At 39.1% G+C, this 25,140-nt stretch overlaps 1 long non-coding RNA gene across 4 annotated transcripts in view; it reads right to left on the bottom strand.

Moving 5' to 3' along the window:
- Positions 1–25,140, bottom strand: part of LOC115934313 (uncharacterized) — a 415,675-nt gene that overhangs the window by 214,703 nt on the left and 175,832 nt on the right. The window lies entirely within an intron of this gene.

Below are 25,140 nucleotides of genomic sequence, written 5' to 3'. Positions count from 1 at the left end.
CATCTCTACAAAAGTACAAAAAAAAATTAGCCAGGTGTGGTGGCATGCACCTGTAGTACCAGCTACTTGGGAGGCTGAGGTGGGAGGATCACCTGAGCCCAGGAGAAGGAGGCTACAGTGAGCCATGATCATACCATTGCACTCCAGCCTGGGTGACAGAACTAGACCCTGTCTCAATAAATTAAATAAATAAATAAATACATATGTACGTAATGAGAGAAATAAAGCTAAAAGCAGTAAAATGAACTAAGAGACTACTCTAATAGTTAAGGTGAGAGATGAAGAAGATTTGAAGTTAGTGAAAATTGGGATTAAGAGAAAGACACAGAGAACTACTTCAAATGTATAATTTATAAGTTTTTGTTTCTGGTTTTGGTTTGGGTCAGGGTCTTGCTCTATTACTCAGGCTGGAATTCAGTGGCACAATCATGGCTCACTGCAACCTTAACCTCCTGGACTCAAGGGGTCCTGCCACCTCAGCCTCCTAAGTATCTGGAACAACAGACACATGCTACCACACCCAACTAATTTTTAAAATTTTTTTAGTAGAGACAGGATCTCATATGTTGCCCAGGCTGGCCTTGAACACCTGGCTTCAAGCAATCCTCCTGACTCGGCCCCCCAAAGCTGGGATTACAGGCTTGAGCCAAATGCCCAGCCTTAATTGATAAATTTGGTTACCAGTTACATAAGTGCAGCTCAGGCACTGAGAAAAATTTAGGAGGGCCTCTAGGTTTCTGACTTGGAGAAGGGGCTGCAGAATTTCCATTATGGTATATTGAGACTTGATTTATGTCCAAGCATGTCATTAATCTTAGAGAATGTTCTGCATGCAGATGAGAAGAATGCATATTCTGTGGTTGTTGGTTGGAGTACTCTGTAGATGACTATTTGGCCCAATCATCAAAGTATCAAATTTAAGTTCATAATTTCTTCATTGGTTTTCTGCCTTGATAATCTGTCTAATGCTGTCAGTAGGGTGTTGACATCTCCTCCATTATTCTGTGGATGTCAAAGTCTTTTCTTAGGTCTAGGAGTAATTGCTTTACCAATTTACTTCTGCTAGGTAAAACATTAGGTTGTTTTATGTCTTCTTTATAAAGGCATTTAGCAGTATAAACTTTCCTCTTAACGCTACTTTTGCTGCATCCCAGAGGTTTTGGTATATTGTGTATCTATTTTCATTTGTTTCAATAATTGTTCTGCACACAGAACCTCCTCTAAGATTGACCACATGCCTGGACATAAATCAAATCTCAATATAGCTTAATAACAATTCTGCACCTCCTTCAACAATAATTTGCTTTACCAATTGCTTTACCAACATTGGACGTGTATATATTTAGAATAGTTAACTCTTCTTGTTTAATTGAACCCCTTATCATTATGTAATGCCCTTCTATGTCCTTTTTTTACTGTTGTAGGTTTAAAAAGTCATTTTAAAGTTTACCATTTGCATAATAGATCGTTCTCCATCCCTTTATTTTGAGCCTTTGGTCATCATTAAATGTAAGATGAATCTCTTGAGGACAGCAGAAGGATGGGTCTTTTTTTTGTTGCTCAATTTACCACTCTATGTCTTTTAAGTGGAGCATTTACACTGCTTAATAACTTCAAAAATATCAAATTTATACCAAGTAGCTTCTCAGACCACAGTGGAATAAAAATAGAAATCAATACTAAGAGGAACTCTCAAAACCACATAAATACATGGAAATTAAACAACTTGCCCCTAAATGACTTTTGGGTAAAAAACAAAATTAAGGCAGAAATCAAAAAACTTTTTGAAACAAATGAAAATAGATACAGCACACCAAAACATCTGGGATGTGGGAAAAGCAGTATTAAGAGGAAAGTTTATACTGCTAAATGACTTCATAAAGAAGACATAAAACAACCTAATCTTGCACCTAACAGAAGTAGAACAAGAACAAACTAAACCTAAAGCTAGAAGAAGAAAAATATATAAAATCACAGCAGAATTAAAAGAAATTGAGATCCCCAAAAAACATACAAAGGATCAATGAAAAATTGGTTCTTTGAAAGGATTATCAAGGTTGATAGACTGATAGCTAGAATAACCAAGAAAAAAAGAGAGATCCAAATAACACAATCAGAAATAACAAGGGTGATGTTAGAACTGATCCCACAGAAATACAAAAGATCCTTATAAACTACTATGAACACCTCTATGCACACAAACTAGAAAATCTAGAGGAAATGGATAAATTCTTGGAAACACACAACCTCTCAAGATTGAACCAGGATGAAACAGAAATATTGAACACACCAATAGCAAGTAATGAAAATGAATCAGTAATAAAAAGAAAAAAAACAACAACCACAAAAAAGCTCTGGACCAGATAGATTCACAGCCAAATTCTCCCAGATGTACAAAGAGCTGGTACCAATCCTACTGAAACTATTCCAAAAAATTGAGGAGAAAGGACCCTTCCCTAACTCATTCTACAAATCAGTGTCATCCTGATACCAAAATCTGGCAAGGGCATACGACAAAAAAAGAAAACTACAGGCCAATATCCCTGATGAACATAGATGCAAAAATGCTCAACAAAATACTAGCAAACTGAATCCAGCGCGCATTAAAAAGTTAGTTCACCATGATCAAGTGGGCTTTATTCCTGGGATGAAAGGATGGTTTAACAGACACAGATTAAGAAATGTGATTCATCACACAAACAGAATTAAAAACAAAAACCAAATGATCATCTCAATAGATAAGAAAAAGCTTTGCATAAAATCCAACAACATTCATGATAAAAACCCTAAACAAACTAGGGATTGATAAGAGCCATCTATGACAAATTCACAACTAACATCACAATGAATGGGTAAATGCTGGAAGCATTCCCCTTGAGAAGTGAAACAAGACAAGGATGCCCACTGTCACCACTGCTATTCAATATAGTACTAGAAGTCCTAGCCAGAGCAATCAGATGACAGAAAGAAATAAAAGGCAGCCAAATAAGAAAAGAGGAAGTCATCTGTAATCACTGACAACATGATTCTAGACCTAGAAAACCCTAAAGATTCTGCCAAAAGACTTGTAGACCTGATAAACAACTTCAACAAAGTTTCAGGATACAAAATCAACATACAAAAATCAGCAGCATTTCTTTTTTTTTTTTTTTTTTCAGATGGAGTCTTGCTCTGTCTCCAAGGCTGGAGTGCAGTGGTGCAATCTCGGCTTACTGCAGCCTCCTCCTCCCAAGCTCAAGCAATTCTCCTGTCTCAGCCACCCAAGTAGCTGGGACTATAGGCACACGCCACCATGCCCGGCTAATTTTTGTATTTTTAGTAGAGACGGGCTTTCACCATGTTGGCCAGGATGGTCTTGATCTCCTGACCTCATGATCCTCCTGCCTTGGCCTCCCAAAGTGCTGGAATTTCAGGCATGAGCCACCGCACCTGGCCAATCACCAGCATTTCTATACACCAAACCTGAGAACCAAATCAAGAATACAATTTCATTTACAATAGCCACAAAAAATAAAATACTTAAAAAAAATAAGATATGTAGATGACACAAACAAATGGAAAACTATTCTATGCTCATGGGTTGGAAGAATCAATACCATTAAAATGTCCATACTGCCCAAACCAATCTACAGATTAAATACTATTCCTATCAAATTACCAGTGTCACTTTTCACAGATTTAGAAAAACTATTCTAAAATTCATATGTAACCAAAAAAGAGCTCAAATAGCCAAGGCAATCCTAAGTAAAAACTAAAAAGCCAGTAGCATCACATTACCCAATTTCAAACTGTGCTATAAGGCTACAGTAAACAAAAGAGCATGGTAATGGTACAAAAATAGACAGACCAATAAAACAGAATGCAGAACCCAAAAATAGAGCCACACACCTACAATCCACTCCTCTTTAGCAAAGTCAACAAAAATAACAATGGGGAAAGGATATTCTATTCAATAAATTGTGCTGTAAAAACTGGCTAACCATATGCAGAAGAATGAAACTGGACTCTTATCTCTTACCATATACAAAAATTAAGACAAGATGGATTAAAGACTTAAATCAAAGACCTCAAACTATAATAATCCTAGAAGAAAAGCTAGGAAATACTCTTAGACATTGTCCTAGGCAAAAAATTTATGATGAAGACTCCAAAACAAATGCAACAAAAGAAAAAAATAGACAAATGGGACTTAATTAAACTAAAGAGCTTCTGCACAGCAAAAGAAACCATCAACAGAGTAAAGAGACAACCTACATAATGGGAGAAAATATTTGCAAATTATGCATCTGACAAAGGTTTAATATCCAGAATCTATAAGAAACTTAAATCAACATGAAAAAACAAGTTAACACCATTAAAAAGTAGACACTTCTCAAAAGAAGACATACAAGAGGCTAACAAATATTTGAAAAAACGCTCATCATGATTAATCATCCGATAAATAAATGCAAATCAAAACCACCATGAACACCATCTCGCACCAGTCAGAAAGGCTATTATAAAAAAGTCAAAAAATAACAGATGTTGGTGAAAGGGAATGCAGAGAGGGAATGCTTATACACTGTTGGTGGGAATGCAAATTAGTTCAGTCCTGGTGGCAAGCAGTTTGGAGTTTTCTCAAAGAACTAAAAATAGAATTACCATTTGACCCAGCAATCCCATTTCTGGGTATATATTCAAAGATAAATAAATTGTTCTATCAAAAAGGCACATGCACTTGTATGTTCCCTACAGGACTATTCAAAATAGCAAAGACAAGGAATCAACCTAGGTTCCCACCAATAGTGAATTGGATAAAGAAAACATGGTACCCACACACCATGGAATATTACACAACCATAAAGAAGAACAGAATCATGTTTTTTGCAGGAACTTGGATGCAGCTGGAGGCCATTATCATAAATGAATTAATGCAGAAACAGAAAATGAAATATCCCATGTTCTCACCTATAAGTGGGAGCTAAACTTTGGGTACATCCAGACACAAAGATGGGAAAAATAGACGCTGAGGACTCCATAATGGAAAAGTGGGGGATACAAGGTTTGAAAAACTACCTATCAGGTATTATGTTCACTATTTGGCTGACAGGATCATTAGAAGCCCAAACCTAAGCTTCACGCAAAATACCCATGTAATAAATCTGCACATGTACCCCCTGAACCTAAAATAAAAAAATAAAATATTTTAAAAAGGAAATCTCCCTCTTTAAAAAACAGTTATGCTGAGCACAATAAAGGTAGAGCTGTTTAAGGCAGAAGAAAATAAGGTGATTGAAGCTTATTAACTATGAGTTACACATTAGCAATTCAAATTGATTCATCCAGAAGTTAGCTGAGAAAATTTATGACAACATCCTGCTCCCCACACAAAGATATATGGGAAAAGTAGAGAAAGGAATTCAGGTTGATTGTATCTTAGACTAAAATAAACATTCAACAGAAAGATAGCTGGAAAATCTCAAAATACTTGGAGATTAAACAACACATTTCTAAATAACACACAGAGCAAAAAGAAATCTCAGGAAAATTTTTTAAATATTTTGAACTCAATAAAGATGAAAACACAACAAAATTTGTGGGATACAGTAAAAACAGTGCTTAGAGAAAATTTATAGCACTGAATGCATATATTAGAAAAAAGAAAGATCTAAAATTGATCTAACTTCTACCTTAGGAAACAGGGGGGTTGGGAGCAGGGAAGAGCATATTAAATCACAAGCAAGCACAAAAAATGAAACAAAAAAATTAAAGCAGAAATCAATGAAACTTACAAAAGGAAATACAGAAATAAATGAAACCAAAAGCTAGATATTTGAAAAGAGCAATAAATTAATGACCTCTAGACAGGCTAAGAAAAACAGAGAGAAGACACATATTACTAACATGAGAAATAAGAGGGGACATCGCTACAGATGGCGTGAACATTAAAAAGAAAATAAAAGAACATTTTAAACAACTCTTTGCTCACAAATTTGGTAACCTAGATGAAATGAACCAATTCCTTAAAAAACACAATCTACCACAGGTCACCCAAGAAGAGATACATAATTTGAACAGCACTATATTAAAGAAATTGAATCAGTAATTAATAGCCTTCAAAACAGAAATCACTAGGACCAGATAGATTTAACTGGTGAATTCTACCAAACATTTAAGGAAGAAATTAAACCCATTTTCTACAATCTCTTTCAGAAAATAGAAGCCGAGCAAGTACTTCCTAATTCATTCTATGGAGACACAATTACCCTAATACAATAATGTGTACAGTGTGTCAATGTAAATTCATTAATAAACAAATGTACCACTCTGGTGCAGGATTTTGATAGTGGGGAAGGCTGTATGAATGTGAGAGGAGGGAGATATGGGAAATCTCCACACCTCTGTCCAATTTTGCTGTGAATCTAAAACTGCTCTAAAAAATGAAGTCTATTTTTAAAAACAAGATACTTAAAAAGTAAACATTGAAGCATTACCTTTTTAAATGTAATTTATTTCTTTTATTTTTCCATAAGTTATTGGGGTACAGGTGATATTTGGTTACATGAGTAAGTTCTTTAGTAGAGATTTGTGAGATTTTGGTGCACCCATCACCCGAGCTGTATACACTGCACCATATTTGTAGTCTTTTATCCCTCGTCCCCATCCTACTCTTCCACCCAAGTACGTAAGTCCACTGGATCATTTTTTTTATTATTATACCTTAAGTTTTAGGATACATGTGCACAATGTGCAGGTTAGTTACATATGTATACATGTGCCATGCTGGTGTGCTGCACCCATTAACTCATCATTTAGCATTAGGTATATCTCCAAATGCTATCCCTCCCTCCTCCCCCGACCCCACAACAGTCCCCAGAGTGTGATGTTCCGCTTCCTGTGTCCATGTGTTCTCATTGTTCAATTCCCATCTATGAGTGAGAACATGCGGTGTTTGGTTTTTTGTCCTTGCGATACTTTACTGAGAATGATGATTTCCAATTTCATCCATGTCCCTACAAAGAACATGAACTCATCCTTTTTTATGGCTTCATAGTATTCCATGGTGTATATGTGCCACATTTTCTTAATCCAGTCTATCACTGTTGGACATTTGGGTTGGTTCCAAGTCTTTGCTATTGTGAATAGTGCCACAATAAACATATGTGTGCATGTGTCTTTATAGCAGCATGATTTATAGTCCTTTGGGTATATACCCAGAAATGGGATGGCTGGGTCAAATGGTATTTCTAGTTCTAGATCACTGAGGAATCGCCACACTGACTTCCACAATGGTTGAACTAGTTTACAGTCCCTCCAACAGTGTAAAAGTGTTCCTGTTTCTCCACATCCTCTCCAGCACCTGTTGTTTCCTGACTTTTTAATGATCGCCATTCTAACTGGTGTGAGATGGTATCTCACTGTGGTTTTGATTTGCATTTCTCTGATGGCCAGTGATGATGACCATTTTTTCATGTGTCTTTTGGCTGCATAAATGTCTTCTTTTGAGAAGTGTCTGTTCATATCCTTTGCCCACTTTTTGATGAGGTTGTTTGTTTTTTTCTTGTAAATTTGTTTGAGTTCATTGTAGATTCTGGATATTAGCCCTTTGTCAGATGAGCAGGTTGTGAAAATTTTCTCCCATTTTGTAGGTTGCCTGTTCACTCTGATAGTAGTTTCTTTTGCTGTGCAGAAGCTCTTTAGTTTAATTAGATCCCATTTGTCAATTTTGGCTTTTGTTGCCATTGCTTTTGGTGTTTTAGACATGAAGTCCTTGCCCATGCCTATGTCCTGAATGGTAATGCCTAGGTTTTCTTCTAGAGTTTTTATGGTTTTAGGTCTAATGTTTAAGTCTTTAATCCATCTTGAATTAATTTTTGCATAAGGCGTAAGGAAGGGATCCAGTTTCAGCTTTCTACATATGGCTAGCCAGTTTTCCCAACACCATTTATTAAATAGGGAATCCTTTCCCCATTGCTTCTTTTTCTCAGGTTTGTCAAAGATCAGATAGTTGTAGATATGTGGCGTTATTTCTGAGGGCTCTGTTCTGTTCCATTGATCTATATCTCTGTTTTGGTACCAGTACCATGCTGTTTTGGTTACTGTAGCCTTGTAGTATAGTTTGAAGTCAGGTAGCATGATGCCTCCGGCTTTGTTCTTTTGGCTTAGGATTGACTTGGCGATGTGGGCTGTTTTTTGGTTCCATATGAACTTTAAAGTAGTTTTTTCCAATTCTGTGAAGAAAGTCATTAGTAGCTTGATGGGGATGGCATTGAATCTACAAATTACCTTGGGCAGTATGGCCATTTACACGATATTGATTCTTCCTACCCATGAGCATGGAATGTTCTTCCATTTGTTTGTATCCTCTTTTATTTCCTTGAGCGGTGGTTTGTAGTTCTCCTTGAAGAGGTCCTTCACATCCTTTGTAAGGTGGATTCCTAAGTATTTTATTCTCTTTGAAGCAATTGTGAATGGGAGTTCACTCATGATTTGGCTCTCTGTTTGTCTTTTATTGGTGTATAAGAACGTTTGTGATTTTTGTACATTGATTTTGTATCCTGAGACTTTGCTGAAGTTGCTTATCAGCTTAAGGAGATTTTGGGCTGAGACAATGGGGTTCTCTAGATATACAATCATGTCATCTGCAAACAGGGACAATTTGACTTTCTCTTTTCCTAATTGAATACCCTTTATTTCCTTCTCTTGCCTAATTGCCCTGGCCAGAACTTCCAACACTATGTTGAATAGGAGTGGCGAGAGAGGGCATCCCTGTCTTGTGCCAGTTTTCAAAGGGAATGCTTCCAGCTTTTGCCCATTCAGTATGATATCAGCTGAGGGTTTGTCATAGATAGCTCTTATTATTTTGAGATACGTCCCATCAATACCTAATTTATTGAGAGTTTTTAGCATGAAGGGTTGTTGAATTTTGTCAAAGGCCTTTTCTGCATCTATTGAGATAATCATGTGGTTTTTGTCTTTGATTCTGTTTATATGCTGGACTACATTTATTGATTTTGTGTATATTGAACCAGCCTTGCATCCCAGGGATGAAGCCCACTTGATCATGGTGGATAAGCTTTTTGATGTGCTGCTAGATTCGGTTTGCCAGTACTTTATTGAGGATTTTTGTATCAATGTTCATCAAGGATATTGGTCTAAAATGCTCTTTTTTGGTTGTGTCTCTGCCTGGCTTTGGTATCAGGATGATGCTGGCTTCATAAAATGAGTTAGGGAGGATTCCCTCTTTTTCTATTGATTGGAATAGTTTCAGAAGGAATGGTACCAGTTCCTCCTTGTACCTCTGGTAGAATTCGGCTGTGAATCCATCTGGTCCTGGACTCTTTTTGGTTGGTAAGCTATTGATTATTGCCACAATTTCAGATCCTGTTATTAGTCTATTCAGAGCTTCAACTTCTTCCTGGTTTAGTCTTGGGAGAGTGTATGTGTCAAGGAATTTATCCGTTTCTTCTAGATTTTCTAGTTTATTTGAGTAGAGGTGTTTGTAGTATTCTCTGATGGTAGTTTGTATTTCTGTGGGATCGGTGGTGATATCCCCTTTATCATTTTTTATTGCATCTATTTGATTCTTCTCTCTTTTTTCTTTATTAGTCTTGCTAGCGGTCCACCAAATTTGTTGATCCTTTCAAAAAACCAGCTCCTGGATTCATTAATTTTTGAAGGGTTTTTTTTTTTTTGTCTCTATTTCCTTCAGTTCTGCTCTGATTTTAGTTATTTCTTGCCTTCTGCTAGCTTTTGAATGTGTTTGCTCTTGCTTTTCTAGTTCTTTTAATTGTGATGTTAGGGTGTCAATTTTGGATCTTCCCTGCTTTCTCTTGTGGGCATTTAGTGCTATAAATTTCCCTCTACACACTGCCATAAATGTGTCCCAGAGATTCTGGTATGTTGTGTCTTTGTTCTCATTGGTTTCAAAGAACATCTTTATTTCTGCCTTCATTTCATTATGTACCCAGTAGTCATTCAGGAGCAGGTTGTTCAGTTTCCATGTAGTTGAGCGGTTTTGAGTGAGTTTCTTGATCCTGAGTTCTAGTTTGATTGCACTGTGGTCTGAGAGACAGTTTGTTATAATTTCTATTCTTTTACATTTGCTGAGGAGAGCTTTACTTCCAACTATGTGGTCAATTTTGGAATAGGTGTGGTGTGGTGCTGAAAAAAAATGTATATTCTGTTGATTTGGGGTGGAGAGTTCTGTAGATGTCTATTAGGTCTGCTTGGTGCAGAGCTGAGTTCAATTCCTGGGTATCCTTGTTAACTTTCTGTCTCGTTGATCTGTCTAATGTTGACAGTGGGGTGTTAACATCTCCCATTATTATTGTGTGGGAGTCTAAGTCTCTTTGTAAGTCACTCAGGACTTGCTTTATGAATCTGGGTGCTCCTGTATTGGGTGCATATATATTTAGGATAGTTAGCTCTTCTTGCTGAATTGATCCCTTTACCATTATGTAATGGCCTTCTTTGTCTCTTTTGATCTTTGCTGGTTTAAAGTCTGTTTATCAGAGACTAGGATTGCAACCCCTGCCTTTTTTTGTTTTCCATTTGCTTGGTAGATCTTCCTCCGTCCTTTTATTTTGAGCCTATGTGTGTCTCTGCACGTGGGATGGGTTTCCTGAATACAGCACACTGATGGGTCTTGACTCTTTACCCAATTTGCCAGTCTGTGTCTTTTAATTGGAGCATTTAGTCCATTTACATTTAAAGTTAATATTGTTATGTGTGAATTTGATCCTGTCATTACAATGTTAGCTGGTTATTTTGCTCGTTAGTTGATGCAGTTTCTTCCTAGTCTCGATGGTCTTTACATTTTGGTATGATTTTGCAGCGGCTGGTACCGGTTGTGCCTTTCCATGTTTAGTGCTTCCTTCAGGAGCTCTTTTAGGGCAGGCCTGGTGGTGACAAAATCTCTCAGCATTTGCTTGTCTGTAAAGTATTTTATTTCTCCTTCACTTGTGAAGCTTAGTTTGGCTGGATATGAAATTCTGGGTTGAAAATTCTTTTCTTTAAGAATGTTGAATATTGGCCCCCACTCTCTTCTGGCTTGTAGAGTTTCTGCTGAGAGATCCACTGTTAGTCTGATGGGCTTCCCTTTGTGGGTAACCTGACCTTTCTCTCTGGCTGCCCTTAACATTTTTTCCTTCATTTCAACTTTGGTGAATCTGACAATTATGTGTCTTGGAGTTGCTCTTCTGGAGGAGTATCTTTGTGGCGTTCTCCGTATTTCCTGAATCTGAATGTTGGCCTGCCTTGCTAGATTGGGGAAGTTCTCCTGGATAATATCCTGCAGAGTGTTTTCCAACTTGGTTCCATTCTCCCCGTCACTTTCAGGTACACCAATCAGACGCAGATTTGGTCTTTTCACATAGTCCCATATTTCTTGGAGGCTTTGTTCGTTTCTTTTTATTCTTTTTTCTCTAAACTTCCCTTCTTGCTTCATTTCATTCATTTCATCTTCCATCACTGATACCCTTTCTTCCAGTTGATCATATCGGCTCCTGAGGCTTCTGCATTCTTCATGTAGTTCTCGAGCCTTGGCTTTTAGCTCCATCAGCTCCTTTAAGCACTTCCCTGTATTGGTTATTCTAGTTATACATTTGTCTATATTTTTTTCAAAGTTTTCAACTTCTTCGCCTTTGGTTTGAATTTCCTCCTGTAGCTCGGAGTAGTTTGATCGTCTGAAGCCTTCTTCTCTCAACTCGTCAAAGTCATTCTCCATCCAGCTTTGTTCCATTGCTGGTGAGGAGCTGCGTTTCTTTGGAGGAGGAGAGGCACTCTGTTTTTTAGAGTTTCCAGTTTATCTGCTCTGTTTTTTCCCCATCTTTGTGGTTTTATCTACTTTTGGTCTTTGATGATGGTGATGTACAGATGGGTTTTTGGTATGGATGGCCTTTCTGTTTGTTAGTTTTCCTTCTAACAGACAGGACCCTCAGCTGCAGATCTGTTGGAGTTTGCTAGAGGTCCACTCCAGACCCTGTTTGCCTGGGTATCAGCAGCAGTGTCTGCAGAACCATGGATTTTCGTGATCTGCGAATGCTGCTGTCTGATCGTTCCTCTGGAAGTTTTGTCTCAGAGGAGTACCTGGCCGTGTGAGGTGTCAGTCTGCCCCTACTGGGGGGTGCCTCCCAGTTAGGCTGCTCGGGGGTCAGGGGTCAGGGACCCACTTGAGGAGGCAGTCTGCCTGTTCTCAGATCTCCAGCTGCGTGCTGGGAGAACCACTGCTCTCCTCAAAGCTGTCAAACAGGGACATTTAAGTCTGCAGAGGTTACTGCTGTCTTTTTGTTTGTTTGTGCCCTGCCCCCAGAGGTGGAGCCTACAGAGGCAGGCAGGCCTCCTTGAGCTGTGGTGGGCTTCACCCAGTTCGAGCTTCCTGGCTGCTTTGTTTACCTAAGCGAGCCTGGGCAATGGCAGGTGCCCCTCCCCCAGCCTCACTGCCACCTTGCAGTTTGATCTCAGACTGCTGTGCTAGCAATCAGTGAGACTCCGTGGGCATAGGACCCTCCGAGCCAGTTGCGGGATATAATCTCCTGGTGCACCGTTTCCTAAGCCCATCGGAAAAGCACAGTATTCGCATGGGAGTGGCCCAATTTTCCAGGTGCCGTCTGTCACCCCTTTCCTTGACCAGGAAAGGGAACTCCCTGATCCCTTGCACTTCCTGAGTGAGGCAATGCCTCGCCCTGCTTTGGCTGGCACACAGTGCACTGCACCCACTGTCCTGCGCCCACTGTCTGGCACTCCCTAGTGAGATGAACCCGGTACCTCAGTTGGAAATGCAGAAATCACCCATCTTCTGCATCACTCACGCTGGGAGCTGTAGACAGAGCTGTTCCTATTCGGCCATCTTGGCTCCTCACCCTGGATCATTCTTATGCTTTGCATTCTTATAACTTAGCTCCCACATGTCAGTGAGAACATACGATGTTTGGTTTTCCATTCCTGAGTTACTTCACTTAGAATGGTAGTGTCCAATCTCATCCAGGTCATGGCAAATGCTGTTAATTCATTCCTTTTTATGGCTGAGTAGTATTCCATCATATATATATACCACAGTTTCTTTATCCACTCATTGATTGATGGGCGTTCAGGTTGGTTCCACGTTTTTGCAATTGTGAATTGTGCTGCTCTAAACATGCATGTGCAAGTATCTTTTTCAAATAATGACTTCTTTTCTTCTGGGTAGATATCCAGTAGTGGGATTGCTGGATCAAATGCTGATTTAATGCAACTATCAAATGGTAGTCCTACTTTTAGTTCTTTAAGGAATCTGCACACTCGTTTCCATAGTGGCTGTACTAGTGTACAGTACACTGCTGGCTGTACCAGCAATGTAGAAGTGTTCCCTGATTACCACATCCACGCCAACATATACCGTTTTTTGATTTTTTGATAATAGCCATTCTTGCAGGAGTAACATGGTATCTCATTGTGGTTTTCATTTGCATTTCCCTGACCATTAGTGATGTTGAGTATTTTTTCATATGTTTGTTGCCCATTTGTATATCTTCTTTTGAGAACTGTCTATTTATGTCCTTAGTCCACTTTTTGATGAGGTTGTTTTTTCTTGCTGATTTGTTTGAGTTCTTTGTAGATTCTGAATATATTCCCTTGTCAGATGTATAGATTGTGAAGATTTTCTCCCACTCTGCGGGTGGTCTGTTTACTCTGCTGACTGTTCCTTCAGCCATGCAAAAGCTCTTTAGTTTAACTAGGACCTAGCTATTTATCTTTGTTTTTATTGCATTTGCTTTTGGGTTCCTGGTCACGAAATCCTTGTCTAAGCCAATGTCTAGGAGGGTTTTTCCAATGTTATTTTCTAGAATTTTTATAGTTTCAGGTCTTAGGTTTAAGTCTTTAACCCATCTTGAGTTGATTTTCGTATAAGGTAAGAGATGAAGATCCAGTTTCATTCTCCTACATGTGGTTTGACAATTATCCCAGCACCATTTGTTGAAAAGGTTGTCATTTCCCCACTTTATGTTTTTGTTTGCTTTGTCGAAAATCAGTTGGCTGCAGGTATTTAGGATTATTTCTGGGTTCTCTGTTCTGTCCCACTGGTCTATGTGCTATTTTTATACCAGTACCATACGGTTTGGTGACTACGGCCTTATAGTACAGTTTGAAATGAGGTAGTGTGATACCGCCAGGTTTGTTCTTTTTGCTTAGTCTTGCTTTGGCTATGCGGGCTCTTTTTTGGTTCCATGTGGATTTCAGAATTGTTTTTTCTAATTTTGTGAATAATGATGGTGGTATTTTGATGGAGATTGCATTGAATTTGTAGATTGTTTTTGTCAGTATGGTCATTTTCACAATATTGATTCTACCCATTCTTGAGCATGGAATGTGTTTCCATTTGTTTGTGTCACCTTTCTTTCAGCAGTGTTCTGTAGTTTTCCTTGTAGAAGTCTTTTGATTCCTTGGTTACGTATATTCCTAAGTTTTTTTGTTTGTTTGTTTGTTTTGGTTTGGTTTTTTTTCAGCTATTGTAAAAGGGGTTGAGTTCTTGATTTCATTCTCAGCTTGGTTGCTGTTGGTGCATAGAAGACCTACTGATTTGCATACATTAATCTTGTATCAGGAAACATTGCTGAATTCTTTCATCAGTTCTAGGAACTTTCTGGAGGAGTGTTTAAGGTTTTCAAGATAAACAATCATATCATCAGCAGTGAGAGTTTGACTTCCTCTTTACTAATTTGTATGCCTTTTATATCTTTCTCTTGTCTGATAGTTCTGGCTAGGACTTCCAGTGCTACGCTGAAGAGGAGTAGTGAGAGTGGGCATCTTTGTCTTGCTCCAGTTCTCAGAGGGAATGCTTTCAATTTTTCCACATTCCATATTATGTTGGCTGTGAGTTTGTCATAGATGGCTTTTATTACATGAAGGAATGTCACCTGTATGCCAATTTTGCTGAGAGTTTTAATCATAAAGGGAAGCTGAATTTTGTCTAATGCTTTTTCTATTGAGATGATCATGTGATTTTTGTTGTTCTTATCTTTTTGTTTTGTTTTGTTTCCTTTAGTTTGATTGTTTTTAATTATACTTTAAGTTCTGAGATACATGTGCTGAACATGCAGGTTTGTTACATAGGTATACATGTGCCATGGTTGCTTGCTGCACCCATCAACCCATCATCTACATTAGCTATTTCTCCTAATGCTATCCCTTCCCTTGCCCCCAACCCCCAATAGGCCCTGGTGTGTGATGTTCCCCTCCCTGTGTCCATGTGTACTCATTATTCAACTCCCACTTATGAGTGAGAACATGCAGTGTTTGGTTTTCTCTTCCTGTGTTAGTTTGCTGAGAATGATGATTTCCAGCTTCATCAATGTCCCTGCAAAGGACATGAACTCATCCATTTTTATGGCTGCATAGTATTCCACAGTGTATATGTGCCACATTTTCTTTATCCAGTCTAACATCGATGGGCTTTTGGGTTGGTTCCAAGTCTTGCTATTGTGAATAATGCTGCAATAAACACACGTGTGCATGTGTCTTTATAGTAAAATTATTTATAATCCTTTGGGTATATACCCAGTAATAGGATTGCTGGGTCAAATGGTATTTCTGGTTCTAGATCCTTGAGGAATTGCCACACTGCCTTCCACAATTGTTGAACTAATTTATACTCCCACCAACAGTGTAAAAGTGTTCCTATTTCTGCACATCATCTCCAGCATCTGTTGTTTCCTGACTTTTTATTGATTGCCATTCTAACTGGTGTGAGATGGTATCTCATTGTGGTTTTGATTTGTATTTCTCTAATGACCAGCGATGATGAGCTTCTTTTTCATGTTTGTTGGCTGCATAAATGTCTTCTTTTGAAAAGTGTCTGTTCATAGCCTTCACCCACTTTTTGATTGAGTTGTTTGTTTTTTCCTGTAAATTTGTTTTAAGTTCCTTGCAGATTCTGGATATTAGCCATTTGTCAGATGGATAGATTGCAAAAATTTTCTCTCATTCTGTATGTTGCCTGTTCACTCTGATGATAGTTTCTTTTGCTGTGCAGAAGCTCTTTAGTTTAATTAGAGCCCATTTGTCAATTTTGGATCTTGCTGTAATTGCTTTTGGTGTTTTAGTCATTAAGTCTTTGCTCGTGCCTATGTCCTGAATGGTATTGCCTAGGTTTTCTGCTAGGGTGTTTGTGGTTTTGGGTCTTAGGTTTAAGTCTTTAATCCATCTTGTGTTAACTTTTATATAAGGTGTAAGGAAGGAGTGTGGTTTCAGTTTTCTGCATGTGGCTAGCCAGTTTTCCCAACACCATTTATTAAATAGGGAATCCTTCCCCATGGCTTGTTTTCGTCAGGTTTGTTCAAAGATCAGATGATTGTAGATATGTGGTGTTATTTCTGAGGCCTCTGCTCTGCTCCATTGGTCTATACATCTGTTTTGGTACCAGTACCATGCTGTTTTGGGTACTGTAGTCTGGTAGTACAGTTTGAAGTCAGGTAGTGTGATGCCTCCAGCTTTGTTCTTTTTGCTTAGGATTGTCTTGGCTATATGGGCTCTTTTTTGGTTCCATATGAAATTTAAAGTAGTTTTTTCTAATTCTGTGAAGAAAGTCAGTGGTAACTTGATGGGAATAGCATTGAATCTCTAAATAACTTTGGGCAGTATGGCCATTTTCATGATATTGATTCTCCTATCCATGAGCATGGAATGTTTTTACATTTGTTTGTGTCCTCTTTTATTTCCTTGAGCAGTGTTTTGTAGTTCTCTTTGAAGACGTCCTTCACATCTCTTGTAAGTTGTATTCCTAGGTATTTTCTTCTCTTTGTAGCAATTGTGAATGTGAGTTCACTCATGATTTGGTTTTCCATTTGTCTATTATTGGTGTATAGGAATGCTTGTGATTTTTACACATTGATTTTGTATCCTGAAATTTGCTGAAGTTGCTTATCAGCTCAAGGAGTTTTTGGGCTGAGATGATGGGGTTTTCTAAGTAAACAATCATATCTGCAAACAGAGATAATTTGACTTCCTCTCTTCCTATTCAAATACTCATTTCTTTCACTTGCTTGATTGCCCTGGCCAGAATTTCCAATACTATGTTGAATCAGAGTGGTGATAGAGAGCATCTTTTTCTTGTGCTGGTTTTCAAAGGGAATGCTTCCAGATTTTGCTCATTCAGTAGGATATTGGCTGAGGGTTTGCCATAAATAGCTCTTATTATTTTGAGATATGTTCCATCAGCACCTAGTTTCTTGAGTGTTTTTGGCGTTAAGGGGTGTTGAATTTTATCAAAGGACTTTTCTGCATCTATTGAGATACTCCTGTGGCTTTTGTCATTGGTTCTGTTTATGTGATGGATTACATTTATTGATTTGTGCATGTGGTACTAGGCTTGCATCCAGGGATGAAGCTGACTTGATTGCGGTGGATAAGCTTTTTGATGTGCTGCTGGATTCAGTTTGCCAGTATTTTATTAAGGATTTTTGCATTGATGTTCATCAGGGATATTGGTCTGAAATTATCTTTTTTTGTTGTTGTGTCTCTGACAGGTCTTGGTATCAGGATGATGCTGGCCTCATAAAATGAGTTAGGGAGGAGTCCCTCTTTTTCTATTGTTTGGAATAGTTTCAGAAGGAATGGTACCAGCTCCTCTTTGTACTTCTGGTAGAATTAGCCTGTGAATACTTCTGGTCTTGGGCTTTTTTTGGTTGGTAGGCTATTAATTACTGCCTCAATTTCAGAACCTGTTATTGGTCTATTCAGAGATTCAACTTCGTCCTGGTTTAGTCTTGGGAGGGTGTATGTGTCCAGGAATTTATCCATTTCTTCTAAATTTTCTAGTTTATTTGCATAGAGGTGTTTATACTATTCTCTGACGGTAGTTTGTATTTCTATGGGATTAGCGGTGATCTCCCCTTTACCATTTTTTATTGTGTCTATTTGATTCTTCTCTCTTTTCTTTTTATTAGTCTGGCTAGCGGTCTATTTTGTTAATCTTTTCAAAAAACTATCTCCTGGATTCATTGATTTTTTTGAAGGGTTTTTCATGTCTCTATCTTCTTCATTTCTGCTCTGATCTTAGTTATTTCTTGTCTTCTGCTAGCTTTTGAACTTGTTTGCTCTTGCTTCTCTAGTTCTTTTAATTTTGTTGTTAGGGTGTCAATTTTAGATCTTTCCTGCTTTCTCATGTGGGCATGTAGTGCTATAAATATACCTCCAAACACTGCTTTATCTGTGTACCAGAGATTCTGAGATGTTATGTCTTTGTTCTTGTTCTCATTGGTTTTAAAGAACTTATTTATTTCTGCCTTAATTTCATTATTTACCCAGTAGTCATTCAGGAGCAGGTTGCTCAGTTTCCATGTAGTTGTGCAGTTTTGAGTGAGTTTCTTAATCCTGAGTGCTAAGTGATTGCACTGTGGTCTGAGAGAGTGTTTATCATGATTTCCATTATTTTGCATTTGCTGAGGGTGTTTTACTTCCAATTATGTGATGAATTTTAGAATAACTGCTATGTGATGCTGGGAAGAATGTATATTCTGTTGATTTGTGGTGGAGAGTTCTGTAGATGTCTATTAGGTGTGTTTGGTCCAGAGCTGAGTTCAAGTCCTAAATAACCTTGTTAATTTTCTGTCTCATTGATCTAACACTGACAGTGGGGTGTTAAAGTCTCCTGCTATTATTGTGTGGGAGTCTAAGTCTCTTTATAGGTCTCCAAGAACTTGCTTTATGAATCTGGATGCTCCTCTATTGAGTGCATATATATTTAGGATAGTTAGCTCTTCTTGTTGCATTGATCCCTTTACCATTATGTAATACCCTTCTTTATCTTTTTTGATCTTTGTTGGTTTAAAGTCTGTTTTATCAGAGTCTAGGATTGTAACACCTGCTTTTTTTTTCTTTTTTTGCTATCCATTTGCTTAGTAAATATTCCTCCATCCCTTTATTTTGAGCCTACGTGTGTCTTTGCATGTGAGATGGGTCTCCCGAATACAGCACACTGATGGGTTTTGACTCTTTATCCAATTTGCCAGTCTGTGTCTTTTAATTGGGTCATTTAGCCCCTTTACATTTAAGGTTAATATTGTTATATGTGAATTTGATCCTGTCATTATGATGCTAGCTGGTTATTTTGCCTGTTAGTTGATGTAGTTTCTTCAAAGTGTTGATGGTCTTTAGATTTGGGTATGTTTTTGCAGTGGCTGGTACCAGTTTTCCCTTCCATATTCAGTGCTTCCTTCAGTAGCTCTTATAAGGCAGGCCTGGTGGTGACAGAATCTCTCAGCATTTGCTTATCTGTAAAGGGTTTTATTTCTCCTTCACTTATGAAACTTATTTAGGCTAGATATGAAATTCTGGGTTGAAAATTCTTTTCTTTAAGAATGTTGAATATTGGCCCCAACTCTCTTCTAGCTTGTAGGGTTTCTGCAGAGAGATCCGCTGTTAGTCTGATGGGCTTCCCTTTGTGGGTAACCCAACCTTTGTCTCTGGCTGCCCTTAACATTTTTTCCTTCATTTCAACCTTGGTGAATCTGACAATTCTGTGTCTTGTTGTTGCTCTTCTTGTGGAGTATCTTAGTGGTGTTCTCTGTATTTCCTGAATTTGAATATTGGCCTATATTACTAGGTTAGGGAAGTTCTCCTGGATAATATCCTGCAGAGTGTTTTCCAACTTGGTTCCATTCTCCCCATCACTTTCAGGTACACCTCAAATGTATGTTTGGTCTTTTCACATAGCATATTTCTTGGAGGCCTTGTTTGTTCCTTTTCATTTTTTTTCTCTCTCATCTAGTCTTCACACTTTATTTCATTAAGTTCATCTTCAATCTCTCATATCCTTTCTTCTGCTTGGTCGATTTGGCTACTGATACTTGTGTATGCTTCAAGAAGTTCTCCTGCTGTGTTTTTCAGCTCCATGATGTCATTTATGTTCTTCTCTAAACTGGTTATTCTAGTTAGCAGTTCATGTAATCTTTTATCAAGGTTCTTAGCTTCCTTGCACTGGGTTAGAACATGCTCCTCTAGCTCAAAGGAGTTTGTTATTACCCACCTTCTGAAGTCTACTTCTGTCAATTCGTCAAACTCATTCTCCACCCAGTTTTGTTCCCTTGCTGGTGAGGAGTGTGATCCTTTGGAGGAGAAGAGGCATTCTGGTTTGGGGAATTTTCAGCCTTTTTGCACTGGGTTTTCCTCATCTTCATGGATTTATGTACCTTTATGATGCCTGCCCAGAGAGGACGAATCTAGAAAGGCAGACTGGCTACAGTGGCTTTGCCGCACCACAGTGGGTTCTGCCCATTTCTAACTTCCCACATGGCTTTCTTTACGTTGTGAGGGGAAAACGCCCACTCAAGCCTCAGTAATGGCAAATGCCCCTCCCCCCACCAAGCTGGAGCATCCCAGGTTGATTTCAGACTGCTGTGCTGGCAGCAAGAATTTCAACCCAGTGGATCTTAGCTTGCTGGGCTCCATGGAAGTGGGATCCACTGAGTTAGACCACTTAGATCCCTGGCTTCAGCCCCCTTTCCAGGGGAGTGAGCAGTTTTGTCTTGCTGTGGTTCCAGGAGCCACTGAGGTAAGAAAAATAACTCCTGCAGCTACCTCGGTGTCTGCCCAAATGGCCGCCCAGTTTTGTGCTTGAAACCCAGGGCCCTCATGGTGTAGGCACCCAAGGGAATCTTCTGGTCTGTGGGTTGTGAAAACTGTAGGAAAAGCATAGTATCTGGGCCAGATAACACAGTCCCTCACAGTACAGTCCCTCATGGCTTCCCTTGACTAGGGGAGGGAGTTCCCCACCCCCTTGTACTTCCTGGGTGAGGCAACGCCCTACCCTGCTTCTACTTGCTCTCCATAGGCTGCACCCACTGTCTAACCAGTCTCAGTGTGATGAGCCAGGTACCTCAGCTGGAAATGCAGAAATCATCCACCTTCTGCACTGGTCTCGCTGGGAGCTGCAGACCAGAGCTGTTCCTATTCAGCCATCTTGCCAACACTCCAATCATGTCACTTTTGTTTTTAATTCTGTTTATGTGCTGTATCACATTTATTGACTTGCATATTTTAAACCATCCCTGCATCCCTGGTATGAAACCCACTTGATCATGGTGGATTATCTTTTTGATATGTTGTTGGATTTAGTCAGCTAGTATTTTGTTAAGGATTTTAGCATCTATGTTTATCAAGTATATTGATCTGTAGTTTTCTTTTTTGGTTTTGTCCTTTCCTGGTTTAGGTATTAAGGTGATACTGGCTTCATAGAATTAATTAGGGAGGATTCCTTCTTTCTCTATCTTGTGGAATAGTGTTAAAAGTTTTGGTACCAATTCTTTGGATATCTGGTAGAATTCTGCTATGAATCCATCTGATCCTGGACTTTTTTTGTTGGAAATTTTTTAATTATCATTTCAATCTCACTGCTTGTTACTGGTCTGTTCAGGATATCTAATTATTCCTAATTTAAGCTAGGAGGGTTGTATTTTTCCAGGAATTTATCCATCTTTTCTAGGTTTTCTAGTTTATGTGCGTAAAGGTATTCATAGTAGCCTGGAATCATCTTTTGTATTTCTGTGGTGTCAGTTGCAATATTTCCTGTTTTGTTTCTTACTGAGGTTATTTGGATTTTCTCTCTTCTTTCCTTGGTTAACCTTGCTAATGGTCTATTGATTTTATTTATCTTTTCAAAGAACCAGGCTTTTGTTTCATTTATCATTTTTATTGTTTTTTATGTTTCAATTTCATTTAGTTGTGTTCTGATCTTGGTTATTTCTTCTGATGGGTTTGAGTTTGATTTGTTCTTCTTTCTCTAGTTCCTTGAGGTGTGTCCTTAGAAGGTCAGTTTGTGCTCTTTCAGTCCTTTTGATGTGGGCATTTAGGGGTATGGACTTTCCCCTTAGCATTGCCTTTGCTGTATCCCAGAGGTTTTGGTAGGTTGTGTCATTATTGTCATTCAGTTGAAAAATGTTTTAATTTCCAGCTTGATTTTGTTTTTGACCCAATGCTCATTCAAGAGCAGGTTATTTAGTTTCCATGTATTTGCATGGTTTTGAAGGTTCCTTTTGGGCCTGATTTCCAGTTTTATTCTACTGTGGTCTGAGAGAGTGCTTGATATAATTTAAATTTTCTTAAATATATTAAGGCTTGTTTTATGGCCTATCATATGGTCTATCTTAAAGAAAGTTCCTTGCATTTTTGTATAGAATGTGTATTCTGTGGTTGTTGGATAAAATGTTCTGTATACGGCCAGGCAAGGTGGCTCATGCTTGCAATCCCAGCACTTCGGGAGGCTGAGGCAGGTGGATCACGAGATCAGGAGTTTGAGACCAGCCTGGCCAACACAATGAAACCCCATTTCTACTAAAAATACAAAAATTAGCTGGGCATGGTGGCAGGTGCCTGTAATCCCACCTACTTGGGAGGCTGAGGCAGGAGAATCACTTGAACCCGGGAGGCAGAGGTGGCAGTGAGCCAAAATTGTGCCACTGCACTCCAGCCTGGGTGACACAGCTAGACTCCATTGCAAAAAAAAAGAAGTTCTGTATACATCTGTTAAATCTATTCATTCCAAGGTATGGTTTAAATTCATTGTTTCTTTGTTGACTTTCTGTCTTGATGACCTGTCTAGTGCTGTCAGTGGAGTATTCAAGTCCCCCACTATTATTGTGTTGCTGTTTATCTCATTTCTTGAGTCTATTAGTAATTGTTTAATAAATTTGGGAGCTCCAGTGTTAGGTGCATATATGTTTGGATTGTGATATTTTCCTGTTGAACAAGGCCTTTTACCATTTTATAATGTCTCTCTCTTTGTCTCTTTTAACTGCTGTTGCTTTAAAGTTTGTTTTGTCTGAATAAGAATAGCTACCCCTGCTCGTTTTTTGGTGCCCATTTACAGGAAATGCCTTTTTCCATCCCTTAACTTTTAGTTTATGTGAGTCTTTATGTGTTAGGTGAGTCTCCTGAAGGCAGCAGATAGTTGGTTGGTGAGTTCTTATCCATTCTGCAGTTGTGTCTTTTAAGTGGAGCATTTAGGCCATTTACTTTCAATGTTAGTATTGAAATATGAGGTACCATTGCATTCATCATACTCTGTTGCCTGTCTGCTTTGGTTTTTTTGTTTTTTGTTTTTGTTTTTTAACATGTATTTTTGTTTTATAGGTCCTGTGTGACTTTTGCTTTAAAGAGATTCTGTTTTGATGTGTTTCCAGGATTTGTTTCAAAATTTAGAGCTCCTTTTAGCAGTTCTTGTAGTGGTGGCTTGGTAACAACGAACTCTGTCAGCATTTGTTTGTCTGAAAAAGACTGTATCTTTCCTTCATATATGATGCTTATTTTCACTGGGTACAAAATTCTTGGCTGATAATTGTTTTGTTTGAGGGGGCTGAAGATAGGGCCCCAATCCCTTCTGTCTTGTAAGGATTCTGCTGAGAAATCTGCTGTTCATCTGACAGGTTTTCCTTTATAGGTTACTTGGTACTTTTGTCTCACAGATCTTAAAATTCTTTCCTTTGTCTTAACTTTGGATAACCTGGTGACAATGTGCCTAGGTGATGATCTTTTTGTGATGAATTTCCCATGTGTTCTTTGTGCTCCTCGTATTTGCATGTCTAGGTCTCTAGCAAAGCCAGGGAAGTTTTCCCCTATTATTTCCCCAAATATGTTTTACAAGCTTACAGAATTCTCTTCTTCCTCAGGAACACCAATTATTCTTTGGTTTGGTTGTTTAACATAATCCTAGATTTCTTGGAAGCTTTGTTCATATTTTCTCATTCTTTTTTCTTTGTCTCTATTGCATTTGGTTAATTTGAAGACCTTGTCTTCAAGCTCTGAATTTCTTTCCTCTCCTTGTTCAATTCTATTGCTAAGACTTTCCAGAACATTTTGCATTTCTTAAAGTGTGTCCAAAGTTTCCTGAATATTTATTTTTTTTATTTTTTATTTTTTATTTTTTTTGAGATGGAGTCTCACTCTGTCACCCAGGCTGGAGTGCAGTGGTGCAATCTCGGCTCACTGCAAGCTCCACCTCCTGGGTTCATGCCATTCTCCTGCCTCAGCCTCCTGAATAGCTGGGACTACAGGCACCCACCACCACGCCTGGCTAATTTTTTGTATTTTTAGTAGAGACAGGGTTTCACCATGTTAGCCAGGATGGTCTCGATTTCCTGACCTCATGATCCGCCTGCTTTGGCCTCCCAAAGTGCTGGGATTACAGGCGTGAGCCACCGCGCCCAGCCTCTGAATTTTTTGTTTTTTTCTTTAAGCTATCTATTTCCTTGAATATTTCTCCCTTCACTTCTTGTATCATTTTTTGGATTTCCTTGCATTGGGTTTTGCCTTTCTCTAGTGCCTCCCTGATTTGCTTAATAACTAACCTCCTGACTTCTTTTTCAGGTAAATAAATCAGGGATTTCTTCTTGATTTGGATCCACTGCTGGTAAACTGGTGTGATTTTGGGGGGGTGTTAAAAAGCCTTGTTTTATCATATTACCAGCGTTGGTTTTCTGTTTCCTTCTCATTTGGGTAGGCTCTGTCAGAGGGAAGGTCTAGGGCTAAAGGCTGTGGTTCAGATTCTTTTGTCCCGTGTGGTATTCCCTTGATGTAGTACTCTCCCCCTTTTCCTAAGGAAGTAGCTTCCTGTGAGCCAAACTGCAGTGATTGTTGTCTGTCCTCTGGGTCTAGCCACCCAGTGAGTCTGCCTGGCTCTGGGCTGGTACTGGGAGTTGTCTGCACATTGTCCTGTGATGTGAACAGTCTATGGGTCTCTCAGCCGTGGATATCAGTGCCTGTTCTGGTGGAGGTGGCAGCGGGGTGCAATGGACTCCGTGAGGGTTCTCAGCTTTGGTGGTTTAATGCTCTATTTTTATGCTGGTTGGCCTCCTGCCAGAAGGTGGCACTTCCCAGAAAGCATCAGCTATAGTAGTGTAGAGAGGAACCGGCGGTAGGCGGGACCCTCGAGCTCCCAAGATTATATGCCCTTTGTCTTCGGTGACCAGCGTGGGTAGGGAAGGACCATCAGGTGGGGGCAGGGCTAGGTGTGTCTGGGCTCAGACTCTCCTTGGGCAGGTCTTGCTACTACTGCTGTGGGGGATGGCGGTGAGATTCCCAGGTTACTGGAGTTGTGTACCTAGGAGGATTATGGCTGCCTCTCCTGAGTCATGCAGGTTGTCAGGGAAGTGGGGGAAAGCTAGCAGTCACAGGCTTCACCCAGCTCCC

Source organism: Gorilla gorilla, chromosome 3 (genome assembly GCF_029281585.2).
Source record: "Gorilla gorilla gorilla isolate KB3781 chromosome 3, NHGRI_mGorGor1-v2.1_pri, whole genome shotgun sequence".
Taxonomy (NCBI): Eukaryota; Metazoa; Chordata; class Mammalia; order Primates; family Hominidae; genus Gorilla; species Gorilla gorilla.
The sequence above is the reverse complement of the archived record's forward strand: the minus strand, read 5'-3'. Positions and strand labels throughout refer to the sequence as shown.